Below are 16,601 nucleotides of genomic sequence, written 5' to 3'. Positions count from 1 at the left end.
GATCTTGCTTGATCCATTTTTGCAATAAGGCACTTCAGTAAAGAGGGGGAAAAAAAACTTGTGCAGAACAAGTTGAAGGGCTGCAGTTACCTATAAAGCTGTCAAATGGCACTGTTAACCATAGTAATTTATTCTAAAATTTAATGTAGTCTTGACCCCTGTCACATGTTAATATGGCATGAATAATAGCGGGTAAAAAAAAACATGCTAATTAATGAATCAGAAATAATGTGACTTTTTTGGCCACATTCTTTTGAAAATGTCTTAATATTAGAATTAGTGGAGCCTAGACAATTTTGGTGTGTAATTATGGCTGTCCATATTTCACTAGTTAGTGCTGTGATGAAGAGACTTTTAATTTTTAATTATGCTATAGATGGTGGTTTACTTTTTGAGTCAGGGCTAGCAGGGATAACTCTGGACATGAACTCTGTAACATGGATTGTAATTTGACTGCAAGGAAAGCTGCTGCAGGAGACTTTAGCAGAAAGACAAACTAGAGTTAAGGGGGAAATTACTTCACTGATAGTCTCTACTATTTTAAAGGCTTCTCTGGTTAAAAGGCGTGCAACAAAATAGGGCAATGGCAATTTGTTTAGTCTTGTTGTGTTGACAGTTTGGTGCTGTGAAATATTTCAGCTTCTACTTTGCTGCACCCTTTCCATTCCTCACCTCCCTACCAAATACACATGTATACATACATACATTTTACTAATAGTAAAATAATAAAATGTGCTGATAATTGCTTCATTTTCAATTCCCTTTATAAAATTTATCCTTAGTCAGAAATAAGATGTAATAGTAGGATGAAAATAACTTCTTTGTTGTGTAAGAGAAATAGAGAAAACTGTCTTGGGAAGTGCTTGGGGGTAGTTCCTCCTCTCATCTTTATTTTCCTCAGCCTGTAATACTCCTGACCACCTTTCCCAATCATTAATATATAACTAAAGAGAAATTATTAAATTAGTGTGAAAATGGCAAATGTTTCAGAATTATTCTTTGAAAAAGGCTAGAACATCAGTCTACTAAATTAACCTGCAATCCGATGAAAAAGTGTTATTGAGAAGATGGGGTATTAACTTCTAATTTTTATTGGTGTGTTAATACGGGGCAAACTACTGCACACTGATGGAATCACAGAGTTAAATGAGACATTGAAAGATTGTTAGACCGTACAAACTTAATACACAACAAACCTGTTGCCATCAACTGGATTCCAATTCATAGCAACCCCATAGGACAAAGTAGGACTGCCCTCCAGGGTTTCCAAGGAACAGCTTGTGAATTCAAACTGCCTACCTTCTGGTTAGCAGTCGAGTTCCTAACCCCTGTGCCACCAGGGCTGTTCCAAACAAATGATAATCTATCGTCTATTACAACACTTTTTTTTTTTTTTAGTGAAACTGGATATAACAAAAAACTTTTATGTCCTAAAGGGGAATCACTGCTACTACATATGTTGGGTATGGGTAGGGTGGAGATAGATAGCAATCACAAAGTTCAGTTCTACTGACTTTTGTGAATCTAGGATTTCTCCAACCCTTCCTAGGTCATACCTTTTTTGACTGATGACAACTGACATCGCGTCCTAATCCATAGTATAGGGCTTATTACTCTTCTAGCATTTTTTTTTGCACAAGCTCAGAAGCAAATGCAGTGGTTTTCTTGCCCCCAGCCTCTGCTGGAGCTAACACTCCAGGCTGTTGGATATAAGATGAAGACTTGGCAAATCTGAAAGGAGCATCACCATGTAGCATAATTAAAAGTTTACATGAAAATTTAAACCTTCTCTTAGGCTGCATAAAGGAAGATGCAACCTTTGACAGGAGGGAGCCTCTGTGTGTACTCATTTCAGAATCTGACTTGTCTTTTCCTCTTTTGGTTCTTCTTAACCTAACCCTTTGCAGTATCTCTATATTGTATCAGTCTAGGGACCACACAAACCTTCCTCAAAAAAAGTCCTGATCAAGAAAGTTGAACTTCTAATACATGCTACACATGGATTAATCTTGAAAACACTATGCTGAATAAAATAAGTCAAGCACAAGGGGACAAATATATGATCCCACTTATATGAAATATCTAAATTAGGCAAAAGCATAGAGACAAAAGTATATTAGTGGTTACCAGGAGCTGGAGGAGGCAGGAAATGGAGAGTTATTGCTAATGGGTACTAAGTTTCTTTTTGGGGTAATTAAATTTTAGAAATAAATAGTGGTGATAGTTGCACGATATTGTCGATGTCATTAATGCCAATGAATTGTACATTTAAAAGTGGTTAGAATGGCAAATTTTATTATATATATATGCATGTATATGTATGTGTGTTATACGTATATACATAGATCTAAGGGAGGGGAGAGAGCTTGCACTTGGGAAGAGGAAGAGACGAGGGGGTGACATTCCTCAGTAAGATGATCCCTACAAAAAAATAGTTAAACATTAAGCCAAGGAAATGGTCCCTACAGGAAAGATGTAAGGAAGAGGGGGAGAGCTTGCACTCGGGAGGAGGAAGAGACAGGGTGGGGTGGTGACATTCCTCAATAAGATGGTCCCTGTGTAGTTAAACATTAAGCCAAGGAAATAGTCCCTATAGGGGCCCTAACTTGATAGGGTCCCTAACTTGGTAATCAAATGATAAGCCAAGGAAATAGTCTCTACTGGGATCCCTGACTTGGCTGTTAAATGCTAACAGGGAGAGTTAGGAGAAAAGGGGTATAAAACCCTAAGAAAATGACTATCAGGGCACTCAGACTCTCTCTCTGAGTAGCCCGCTTGACATTCCCTAGTCAAGTGTACTTTTGCAACTAACCCTCTGCTAGCTAATAAACCTCTGCTCGCTTGACGCTATTTGTCTCAGTGTTTGAATTCTTTCTTACACTGAAGACAAGAACCAAGGCTATTCTCCAGTTATATATATATATACATATATATTATGTTTTGGGGGTTATATGTGTGTATATATATTATGTTTTTGGGGTTATATGTATATATAATATATATTATATGTGTATGTATGTATATATATAGACACACATACCAAAAATCAAGCCCGTTGCTGTCCAGTCAACTGTGACTCATAGCAACCCTATAGGACAGAGTAGAACTGCACCCATAAGGCTTCCAAGGAGTGGCTGGTGGATTTGAACTGCAGACCTTTTGGGTATTAGCCAAGCTCTTAAGCACTGTGCCACCAGGGCTCCTATGTATAAAACCAAACCCATTGCCATCATGTCGATTCAGACCCATAATGACCCTGTAGAACAGAGTAAAGCTGCCCCCCATAATTTCCAAGGCTGTAAATCTTTATGGAAACTGATTTCCACATCTTTCTGCCATAGAGCAGCTGGTGGGTGGTGGGTTGAACAGCTGAGCTTTTGCCACCAGGGCTCATATATACATACATACATATATATATAAACTCGACTCGACAACACTGGTTTGGTTTGGATTATAACAAAAGCCAGATATATAACTAAAACCAAACCAAAAAACCATATATACAACAAAAACCAAACCAAACCCATTGCTGTCGAGTTGATTCTGACTCATAGCGACCCTAAAGGACAGGGTAGAACCGCCCCCAGAGGGTTTCCAAGGACCGCCTGGTGGATACGATCTGCGGACTTTTTGGTTAGCAGCTGTAGTTCTTAACCACTATGCCACCAGGGTTTTGATACACACACATATACACAAATAAATGATCCATTCTCTTCACAGCAGATTTCCCCCCCTTTAATACTTTTTTTGAGTCTTGAAAATTCTAAGAGACCCTCAGAATTGTGTGAACTTCCTTTAATGTTCTCCTTAGAGATTCTAACCTAGCACAGAGAATGAATATTGGTGTTCAAAGTCCTGTTAGTCTCCCCTCCAGTAAGTTTTTATTACCTGTAAAACAGCACCATTACTCCAGTCAATAAGCATACGTTCCCCATGGAAACAAAACATTATGATCCTAAAGTGAAGAAACATCTCCTATCACTTTTTGTGACCTGCAATCCTCCTGTCTGTTCTTGGGGAGAGAAGCATTTGGTTCTTTCTTGCCCTTCCTGGAACATACTACATTATTAGCAACTAATGTTTGTCACTGTGATATCTGAAAGCAAAGGTACCTAGTTTGATTATTTTGCTTTTTAAAAAATCGACCTCTAATAGAAGAATGCTAGGATTTTCAACCAATAGCAGTAAAATCATGGTAAGAGTACAGGTTCTTAGTCAAACTGGCTGAATTTAAAACCCAGCTGCACAATTTACTAGTTTTTTGTTACTTTGACCAATCTACTAAATCTCTCTAGACTCAGTTTCTTCTTCTGTTCAAAATATTGCCTACCTTGTAAAGCAATTGTTAAAGCTTTAATGAATTTATATATAATACACACACACAGTGTTACTATACAATGTAGTCCTAAATTTACACGGCCCTGCTGCTGAAAGATTTATAACCACCTCCAGTGTATCTTTACCAGGTTTAATTATGTTCATTTCTTTTGAATCTTTGGAGTAATATGAACAAGTAAATCTTTTTTTTTTTTTTTCTGACTCTTTCTTCCCACTCAGCTTTGCTCACCATTCTGAGGAGCGTGAACTTATTCTACCAGAATCACGCTCATCAACGAATCACTTGGTCACTAATATACTGTCAATTCAACCTAACTGGGAAATTTTTCATTTGAAATTTTTTTAAGAATTATATTCTTAAATAGTACACCATAGTAGATGAGTTACTGCCAGTCCCAATTTTTTAATGCAACATTTTTGCATTTTAATTATAAATGAAGATATCAAAGAGGCAGCCAATAATAATAACCTTACTATAAATTTAAAAGTTTACTGAAAGTGATATACGTATGTGTGTACACATATGTGTGTAATATATATTATATATATGCACATATATATATACATAGATACATGCATGTCAGTCAAATTGTAATGATTCATCACTATTGGGGCTATACTGAACATTTAACAAAAATATGCTAGAATTGGAACAAGTTTGAAAAAAATGTGAATTATATTCGATTTGAGATATTTCCTCAATAAACCATACAAGTCGATTTCTCAGTGTAAAAACCCATCAATACCACATTTATACATGCATTTTACCTGCTCATTTTATAGATGCAGGCTATATGGTATTTGCTATGGAAAAGTTCATTAAATATGTGCACCATCCCACCTGAAATTTGGTTCTATCTACAAAACGTGAATGTGTACTATGACCATACACATACCACAAGTCATATTGAACCAAACGATCCCCCTATTTGAGAAAAATGGGAGGGAGGTAAGGAGAAATGTGGCATCAGGGGACCAATGTTACAATTTACAAATGTGATGAGAATAAAAGAGAGGATGGACCAGCAGCAAGACCTTTCAGAGAAGGTTCACTTTGATGCACTCCCAGACCAAGGTCCCTGATAACAGGTCTCTTCTTTCTATCAGAGTTTTAATGTTAAGATGCTTAGAAGTGTAAAGATGCCTTTGTCATTACAACTGGGAAGCATTTGTGTTGCTATTTAGACTTAAAAAAAAAATTCAAAATATTTTACCTCTAATCACTATTTGGGATCAGATTTAAAATTTAAAAATCAAACTTTTTTTCTATTTTTTTCTCAGTTTTAGAAAATATCTTACAAGTTAATGATAACCAAGAACTTAAAATTGTGGAAAGAGTTCAAGAGAAGTTTCATGCTCCTTTTTCATTACAATTTAATTAATATTGTATCCTTGTACTTCTTAATAGCATATGTATCAATGCCATTATTCTGTACTTCTATACATCCGAAATAATGTACTATATTTATCATTTTCTGTAAGCAGAGCCTCTGTTTTCATGTTCCTTTTACTTAATCAGTACCAAAAAACAAAAACAAACAAAAAAAAGTTGCCATAGACTCGATTCCGACTCATGGCAACCTTATAGGACAGAGCAGAACTGCCCCATAGAGTTTCCAAGGAACACCTGGTGGATTAGAACTGCTGACCTTTCCGTTAGCAGCTGTAGCACTTAACCACTATGCCACTAGGGTTTCAGTATACACATGTGTGACTGCCCTCTCCCAATTTTATTGTTAACTTTAAATATATTAGAGCTCAGTCATGTATGTTATCAATGTATATGCCAACAAGTACACTAACATCTACTAAACATTTAAGATACCTTAAATATAATGTGAGATATAAAGAAAATGACATATATATATATATATATTTTTTTTTTGCCAAGTATCTACTAAGCTCCTCCTTTGTCCCAATCATGGTTCAAGAAATTGGAGTAGTAAGAGTGAATTTTGAAATCTACCTCTAGCAGATAAATATTATCTATTTTTCTATTTCGTATGCATAAATATATGTAAGGATGATAAATAGTATATATATATGTGTGCATAAAATATAGGAACACAAAAATAAAAGTTAAACTGTACAGTTATTATACATGAATATAAACTACTTGATCTAATCACAGTATCTCTACAAGGCGGATAACTTTCAATCTATGTTTTGATGATTAGAAAACTAACACACACAAAGACTTAGAAACTTCCTAAAGCTCACTCAGGTAGTAAATAATAAGTGCACAGAATTATCAAGATCCATATAAACCAGATATTGTTTCATAATCACTTCACAGAATCAATTAAGACTGATTTTCTGTTTTTGTGTGAAGGTATGGTGTGGGAGAAAAAAACGACAGATGGATTTGGGCAAGTAGGGAGAGTACAGGAAGAGTAAAAATGAAGAAGAAGAAAGAGAAATAGAAATTTCTTAAAATGGAGATAACAGAGCTCTGAACATTGAAATCTGAATAAGATTTACTAGGATAAAAATGGCAGTAGGAAAAGAATAGTGTATTTTGGATAATGCTGAGTGAAACTAAAGCACAAACAATTGGGGTGACTGGAAGAGACGTAGTGAAAGATAAAGTTGGAAATTTAAACACAGGCCAAGTTCTAAAGGGCTTTGAATTCATGTTGTAGTGTTTATACTTGATCCTGTAGGCAGTAGGAAGTTTTTTAAAGTTTCCAAGTGGAGAAATGATTGTTGAGAATTGCCTGTACTTTATAAAGAGAATTCTGGCTGTAACATGGAAGCTGAATTAAAAGTAAGAGAAAGGATGTGGAGCACTTAAGCTAGCCAAGTGAAATATAATAATGACCTAAATTAGAGCACAGGCAATAGGATTGGATAAAAAGGAACATGTTTGGGTGACATTTCACTGATAAAATTAATGGAACCTTATGATGAATTAATTTTTTTTTTTTATGATGAATTAAATGTGGATGATGAACAAAAGAGACTGATATTTCTGGGTTGAGCTGAATGGTGTTGCAATTAAGAGAAGCAGAAAATAAAGAATGAGGTGATTTACACCAGGAAAATAATGAAATAATCTACATGCATATACGACCTAATGAAGAAATAATCAGGGAACAAGAAACGACAGTACATGATCACTTACTGCATTGAATGTTCCATGCTGTAAATGGGAAGGTTTTATAGAGTACATGAGTGAATTTCTGTCATTCACTTTAAGAGCTCTTTCAGGGGCTTTTCCTTGGCCTTTTGTGGGACAACAGCTGCTATTCTCTCTATCAAGGAACCAATGTGAAGGACTTTGAAAATTACTAATCATGTCTTTCCAAATATAAAGCTGAGAATCTAATTGAATGGGTTTGTACACTGTGATAGTTAAGGTTGTTTGTCAGTTTGGCTGAGTCAAGATTCTCAGTGCTTTGGCAGTTATGATGTAGTTTGGCAGTTATGTAATGATGTAATCACCTCCATGATAAGATTTGATATGTAATCACTTCCATGATGATCTCTGTGGTAAGCAGCCAATCAGTTGAAAGGGAGTTTCCTTGGGAATGTGGTTTGCATGCAATATATTTGGACTTTCTGGCAAAGCTTGCTGGCTTTTTCTTGCTCTGGATCCTGCATCTGGCTCCTCATCATCTGACCTCTAGTTCTTGGGACTTGGGCCAGTGGCTTGCCATACTGCATGCTGATCTTGGATTCATCAGCCTCTGCAGGCCTGCTGTCTGACCAGCTGATCTTGGGTTCATCAGGCCCTGCAGCTACATGAGTCAGGAAGCCTCCAGCCTCGTGCTCCTGACCCACAGGAGTTGTGCTTTTCCAACCTCTACAACCATGTGAGCCATTTCCTTGATATGATCTCTCTCTCTTTCTCTCTCCTTATATTGTTGCTGTTCATGTTAGGTGCCATCAAGTTGGTTCCAACTCATAGCGACCCTGTGTACTACAGAACAAAACACTGCCCCATCCATCGCCACACTCACAACCGTTTTTATGCTTAAGCCCACTGCTGCAGCCGCTGTGTCAATCCATCTGGTTTAGGTTCTTCCACTTTTTCATTGACCCTGTACCCTACCAAGCATGATGTCCTTCTCCAGGGACTAATCACTCCTGATAACATGTCCAAAGCATGTAAGACGCAGTCTTGCCATTCTTGGCTCTAAGGAGCATTCTGGTTGTACTTCTTCCAAGACAGATTTGTTCATTCTTTTGGCAATTCATGGTACATCCATTATTCTTCACCAATACCACAATTCAAAGCATTGATTCTTTTTAATCTTCCTTATTCATTGTCCAGCTTTCACATACATATGAGGTGTTTGAAGACACTCTAGCTTGGGTCAAGCTAACCTTAGCCTTCGGGGTTACATCTTTGCCTTTCAACACTTTAAAAAAGTCCTTCCCAGCAGATTTGCCCAACACAATGCATCTGTTGATTTCTTGACTGCTGCTTCCATGGGTGTCAATTGTGGATCCAAGTAAAATGAAATCCTTGACAACTTCAATCTTTTCTCCATTTATCATGATGTTGCTTATTAGTCCAGTTGTGAGGGTTTTTGTTTTCTTCATGTTGAGATGTAATTCAAGACTGTTGTCTTTGATCTTTATCAGTGTTTAAAGTCCTCTTCACTTTCAGCAAGCAAGGTTGTGTCATCTGCATAATGCAGGTTGTTAACGAGTCTTCCTCCAAACCTTATGCCCTGTTGCAGCCACATTTGAATGATCTTCAGCAAAATTTAATGATGTTCTGTAAAATATTAATGATATTTTTCAATAATTCCTGCATTCAGTACAATCACCTTTCTTGGGAATAGGCATAAATATGGCTCTCTTCCAGTCAGTTGACCAGGTAGCTGTCTTCCAAATCTCCTGGCATAGATAAGTGAGCGCTTGCATCACTGCATCTGGTTGTTGAAACATCTCAATTGATATTTCATCAATTTCTGGACCCTTGTTTTTTCGCTAATGACTTCAGCGAGGCTTGGACTTCTTCCTTCAGTACCATCAGCTCCTGATCATATGCTCCCTCTTGAAATGGCTGAAAGTCAACCACTTCTTTTTGCTATAATGACTCTGTGTATTCTTTCCACCTTCTTTTGATGCTTCCTGAGTCGTTTAATATTTTTCCCATGGAATCCTTCATTATTGCAACTCAAGGCTTGCATTTTTTCTTCAGTTCTTTCAGCTCGAGAAATGCCAAACCTGTTCTTCCATTTTGGTTTTCTATCTTCAGGTCTTTGCACATGACATTACAATACTTTACTTTGCCTTCTCGGGCTGCCTTTGAAACCTTGTGTTCAGTTCTTTTACTTCATAATTTCTTCCTTTTGCTTTAGCTACTGGCTGTTCAAGTACAAGTTTCAGAGTCACTTTCACTTCTGACATTAATTTTGGTCTTTTCTTTCTTGTCTTCTTGATGACCTTTTCCTGTCTTCATGGATGATGTTGTAGATGTCATTCCACAACTCCTCTGGGCTTTGGTCATCAATGTTCAACTCATCAAATCTATTCTTGAGATGGTCTTTAAATTCAGGCTGGTTTACTCCAGTTCGTACTTTGGGTCTTGTAAACTTGTTCCAATTTTCTTCAGTTTCAACTTGAACTTGCGTATGAGCAACTGATGGTTTGTTCTGCAGTCGGTGCATGGCCTTGTTCTGACTGATGATATTAAGCTTTTCCATCCTCTTTTTCCACAGATGTAGTTAATTTGATTCCTGTGTATTCCACCTGGCGAAGTTCACATGTGTAGTTGCCAGTTATGTTGGTGAAAAACACTATTTGCAACAAAGAAGTCATTGGTCTTGCAAAATTCTGTCATGTGATCTCTGGCATCATTTCTATCACCAAGGCCATATTTTCCAACTATTGCTCTTTCTTCTTTCCCATTCCAATCACTAGTAATTATCAATGCATCTTCTGGCTCTATATCAATGTTCCACTTCTATTCATAAGGTTCTCACTGGCTAATGCTTTTCAGAATTAGGCTGCTGATTCCTTCTTCCTAGTCTGTCTTAGTCTGGAAGCTCAGCTGAAACCTGGCCACCATGGGTTATCTTGTTGGTATCTAAATACCAGGGGCATAGCTTCCAGCATCATAGCAACACGCAAGCCCCCACAGTAAGACAAACTGACGGACACGTGGGGGTCTCATTATATATATATATAGAGAGAGAGAGAGAGAGAGATACATTTCACTGGTTTTGCTTTTCTAGAGAACTCACTTTTGGTACTGAGAGTAGTTATACTTGAGTATATCACTCCTGAATTTAGAGACCATCTCAAGAATAGATTTGATGTGCTAAACACTAATGACCAAAGACCAGATGAGTTGTGAAATGACATCAAGGACATCATACAGGAAGAAAGCAAGAGGTCATTAAAAAGATGGGAGAGAAAGAAAAGACCTAAATGGATGTGAGAAGAGACTCTGAAAATGGCTCTTGAATATCGAGCAGCTAGAGCAAAAGAAAAAAATAATGAAGTAAAGGAGCTGAACAGAAGATTTGAAAGGACAGCTTGAGAAGACAAAGTAAAGTATTATGGTGATATGTGCAAAGACCTGGAGATAGAAAACCAAAAGGGAAGAACTTGCTCAGCATTTCTCAAGCTGAAAGAACCGAAGAAACAATTCAAACTTCAAGATGCAATACTTAAGGATTCTATGGGGAAAATATTAAATGACACAGAAGGCATGAAAAGAAGAAGGAAAGAATACACAGAATCACTGTACCAAAAAGAATTGGTCAACGTTCAACCATTTCAGGAGGTAACATGTGATCAGGAAATGATGGTGCTGAAGGAAGAAGTCCAAGCCTCACTGAAGACATTGGTAAAAAACAAGACTAAAGGAATTGATGTAATACCAATTGAGATGTTTCAACAAATGGATGCAGAACCGGAAGTGCCCGCTACTCTGTGCCAAGAAATTTGGAAGATAGTTAACTGGACTACTGACTGGAAGAGGTCCATATTTATGCCTATTCTGAAGAAAGGTCATCCAATCAAATGCAGAAATTCTCGAACAATATCATTAATATCACATGCAAGCAAAATTTGGCTGAAGATCATTCAAAAGCAGCTGCAGCAGTATATCGACAGGGAACTTCCAGAAATTCAAGCCCAATTTAGAAGAGGATGTGGAACCAGAGATATCATTGCTGGTGTCAGATGGATTCTGGCTGAAAGCAGATTACCAGAAAGAGGTTTACCTGTGTTTTATTGGCTATGCAATAGTCATAACAAAATGTGGATCATTACAACTTATGGATAACATTGTGGAGGATGAGAATTCCAGAACAATTAATTATGCTCATGAGGTATTTGTACATGGATCAAGAGGCAGTTGTTTGAACAGAACAAGGGGATACTGCATGGTTTAAATTCAGGAAAGATGGGGGTCATGGTTGTATCCTTTCATCATACCTATTCAATTTGTGTGCTGAGCAAATAATCCAAGAATCTGGACTATATGAAGAAGAATGGGGCATCAGGATTGTAGAAAGACTCAATAACAGCCTGCATTATGCAGATGACAGAACCTTGCTTGCTGAAAGTGAAGAGGACTTGAAGCACTTACTGATGAAAATCAAAGACCACAACCTTCAGTATGGATTACACCTCAACATAAAGAAAACGAAAATCCTCAAGACCTGACCAATAAACAAAATCATATAAATAGAGAAAAGATTGAAATTATCAAGGATTTCATTTTACTTGGATCCACAGTCAACACTCATGGAAGCAGCAGTCAAGAAACCAAAAGACATATTGCATTGGGGAAATTGGCTGCAAAAGCCCTCTTTAAAGTGTTGAAAAGCAAAGATGTCACCACGAGGACTAAGGTGCACCTGACCCAAACCATGGTGTTTTCAATCATCTCATATGTGTATGAAAACTGGACAATGAATAAGGAAGACCAAAGAAGAACTGATGCTTTTGAATTGTCATGTGGACAAAGAGTATTGAATACATCACATACTGCCAAAAGAATGAACAAATCTGCCTTGGAAGAAGAACAGCCAGAATGCTCCTTAGAAGCAAGGATGGTGAGACTATGTCTCACATACTTTGGACATGTTATCAGGAGGGATCAGTCCCTGGAGAAGGACATAATACTTGGTAAAGTGGAGGATCAGCAAAAAAGAGGAGGAACCTAAACCAGATGGATTGACAGAGAGGCTGCAACAATGGGCTCAAGCATAGCAACAATTGTGAGGATGGCGCAGCACCCTGTAGTGTTTCATTCTGTTGTGCACGGGGTCACTATGAATCGGAACTGACCAAAGAGCACCTAACAACAACAACAGGCCGCACAATTGAAATACACATATTCAGCAACTGGTAGAACCCCCATATTGGATTTCTGACAAGTTGAATTAGGGCTTTTATGGTAGGAAAAGCCAAATGGAAGCCTTTAGAGCTGCCTCTACCTAGGAAAATAGTAAACCAAAAGCACATACCTGGAGAAATTGCAGAAATTGGTGCCACCTTAAAAGACATGAAGGATGCAGGGTTGGTGATTCCCGCTACATACTCATTTAACTTGCCTATTTGGTCTGTGCTAAAAAACAGATTGATCTGGGAAAATGACGACGGATTATCATAAACTCAACCAGATGGTGGCTTCGCTTGCAGCTGTTGTTCCAGATGCTGTTTCATTGTTTGAGCTAATTAATACAACTTCTGGTACCTGGTATTCAGCTATTGAGTGGCTAATGCCTTTTACAAAATTCCAGTTTGAAGGAACATCAGAAGCACACTCTCTTCAGTGGGCAAGGTCAGCAATACACCTTCACTGTCCCACCTCCAGTCCTATTTATAATTTAGTCGGCAGAGGACTTGATTGCCTTCCCTTTCAACAAGAGGTCACACTGGTCCAATACGTTGAGGAAATTATGCTGATTGCCCATACCAAAGAAGAAGTGTCAAGGATTCTGGACTTATTGATAAAATATTTGAAGGCTAACCAAGGAAACCCTGGTGGCATAGTGATTAAGAGCTACAGGTGCTATCCAAAAGGTCACCAGTTCTAATCCACCAGAAGCTCCTTGGAAACTCTATAGGGCAGTTCTATTCTGTCCTATAGGTTCACTATAAGTCAGGACCAACTCAATGGCAACAGGTTTATTTTTTTTGTTTGTTTTTTTGGTGCTAACCAAAAACCAAACCCATTACTGTTGAGTTGATTTTGACTCACAGTGACCCTATATGACAGAGTAGAGCTGCCCCATATAGTTTCCAAGGAGTGGCTGCTGAATTTGAACTGCTAACCCTTTGATTAGCAGCTATAGCTCAGCATAGCTCTTAAGCACTGCACCACCATTTGTGTGCTAGAAGGTGGGAAATTTGTCTGACAAAAATTCAGGCACCTTCCACCTCAGTGAAATTTCTAGGGGTCAAGTGGCCTGGGGCATGTCAAGATAATCCTTCTAAATTGAAGGATAAGTTATTGCATCTGGCCCCTCCCACAACTAAAAAGGAGGCACGACACCTAGTGGGCCTCTTTGGTGTTGAAGGCAACATATCCCTATTTGGGTTTAATACTCCTATTTATCAAGTGACTAGAAAAACTGCTTGTTCTGAGTAGGAATCAGAACAAAAGAAGTCTGTGTAGCAGGTTCAGGTTGCCATGAAACCTGCTCTGCAACAAGGCCATATGATCTGGCTGATCCAATGGTAGGTACTTGAAGTGTCGGAGACACATAGATATGCTATTTGGAGTCTTTGGAGGCTCCTATTTGTGAATCACAATACAGACCCTTAGTATTTTGAAGCAAAGCACTTCCATCCTCTGAAGATAACTACTCTCCTTTTGAGAAACAGCTTTTGGCTTGTTAATGGGCCTTAGTAGAGACCGAATGCTTAACCATGGACCATTAAGTCACTATACAGCCTGAACTACTCATCATGAACTGGGTGTTGTCTGACTCACAGAGCCATAAAGCCAGACATCCTCAGCATCACTCCATCATTAAATGCAAGTGGTATATACAAGATTGTGCCCAAGCAGGACATAGAGGCACAAGTAAGCTGCTTGAGGAAGTGGCCAAATGCCCATGATCTCCACTCCTGTAAGATTGCCTTCCATATCCCAGGCTGCACCTATGGCCTTGTGGGGAGTTCCTTATAATCAGTTAACTGAAGAAGATAAAACTCTTACCTAGTTTACAGGTGCTTCTGCATGATATGCAGGCCCATTTGAAAGTGGACAGAGGCAGCAGTACAGCCCCTTTCTGGGATCTCCCTGAAAGACAGTAAAAAAAAGGGAAATTCTCTCAATGGGAAAAACTTTGAGCAGTGCACCTGTTTGTTCATTTTGCTTGAAAGGAAAAATGGCCAGATATGTAAATGCATACTGATTAATGGGCTGTGGTCAATGGTTTGGCTAGATAGTCAGGGACTTGGAAGGAACATGATTGGAAAATTGGTGGCAAGGAGGTATGGGGAAATGGTATACAGATAGATGTCTCTGAATGGACCAAAGAAGGGAAGATATTTGTGACTCATGAATGCTTACCAATGGGTGACCTCAATGGTGGAGGATTTTAACAATTAAGTATATAGGATGTGGCATTCTGTGGAAACCAGTCATCCTCTTTCCCCAGCCACTCCCACCATTGCCAAATAAGCTCATGAACAAACTGGCCATGGTGGCAGGGATGGAGGGTATGTATGGGCTCAGCAACATGGACTTCCACTCACCAAGGCTGACTTGGCTACAGCCACTGCTGAGTGCCCAATCTGCCAGCAGTAGAGACCAATACTGAGTCCCCAGTATGGCACCATTCAACAACAGGCTAGCAGGTTAGTTACATTGGAATGCTTCCATCATGGAAAGGGTAGTGTTTTGTTCTCATTGGAATAGATGTTTACTGTGAATACAGATTTGTCTTGTCTGCACACAATGCTTCTGCTGAAACTTCTATCTGTGGACTTACAAAATGTCTCATCTACAGTCATAGTATCCCACACAGCATTGTCTCAAATCATGGGACTCATTTCACAGCAAATGAAGTGCAGCAATGGGCCCATGCTCATGGAATTCACTGGTCTTACCACGTTTTCCATCATCCTGAAGTGGATGGCTTGATAGAACAGTGGAATGGCCTTCTAAAGACCCAATTATGGCACCATAGGAAACAAGCACTGTAATTACTATGAGTATTTCTTCCTTGTATGTGTGCTTCAAATATTTTAGTTTTCCTCACCAAGTGGCAATATCTTGTAGGTTTGGAGAAAGTTGTGCAGGAGGTTGTATAAGCTCTAAACCAGTGTCCAATATATGGTGTTATTTCTCCCATAGCCAGGATTCAAGGGTCCAGGAATCAAAGGGTGGAAATGAGAGTGGCACCTTTCACTATTACCCCTAGTGACCCACTTGCAAAATTTTTGCTTCTTATACTGGTGATCCAATGCTCTTCAGGTCTAGAGGTCTTAGTTCCGAAGGAAAGAATGCTCCCACCAGGAGACACAACACTGATCCCATCGAACTGGAAGTTAAGAATTCCATCTGGCCACTTTGGGCTCCTCATGCCTCTGGATCAATAAAGATGGGAGTTTCTGTATTGGCTGGTGTAATTGGTCCTAATTAATTATTTATTTTTTTTTACCAAAAGGAAATCACGTTGATATTACATAATGGAGGTAAAGAAGAGTGTGCCTGCAATACAGGAGATCCCTTAGGCTGTTTCTTAGTACTACCAAGCCCTGTGATTAAAGTCAATGGAAAATTACAGCAACCCTATTCAGACATTACTCTTAATGGCCCAGACTCTTCAGGAATGAAGGTTTAGGTCACCCCACCAGGCAAAGAAGCAAAGCAGCTGAAGGGCATTGTTATGAGTATTCCTTCCTTGTATGTTTGCTTCAAATATTTTAGTTTTCCTCACTTATAAAATGTCACTATGAGTCAGAACTGACTTGACAGCAAAAAGTTTGGTTTGGTTTTGGTTTTCACTTATAAAATATAAGATGTAAACAGGGCTAGTTCATTTGCAGTTATGCATGTGTTAGTTGTATCATGCCAGGTGCAAGTAGAACTTTACAATTGTCTTTATTTAGAAATTATGTATGGTTTAAGGAGATGTGTACAGGTGTCAAGTTGACAAGGGGTGGACTGTGATGGTTAAAGTTGTATATCAACTTGGTTGGGCCATGATTCTCAGTGGCTTTACAGTTATGATATAGTTTCGCAGTTACGTAATGTTGTGATCACCTCCATGATGAGATCTGCTATGAGCAGCCAATTAGCTGAAAGGGAATTTCCTTGCGAGTGTGGCCTGTAT

The sequence above is a fragment of the Loxodonta africana genome, chromosome 4 (genome assembly GCF_030014295.1).
Source record: "Loxodonta africana isolate mLoxAfr1 chromosome 4, mLoxAfr1.hap2, whole genome shotgun sequence".
Classification (NCBI taxonomy): domain Eukaryota; kingdom Metazoa; phylum Chordata; class Mammalia; order Proboscidea; family Elephantidae; genus Loxodonta; species Loxodonta africana.
The sequence above is the reverse complement of the archived record's forward strand: the minus strand, read 5'-3'. Positions refer to the sequence as shown.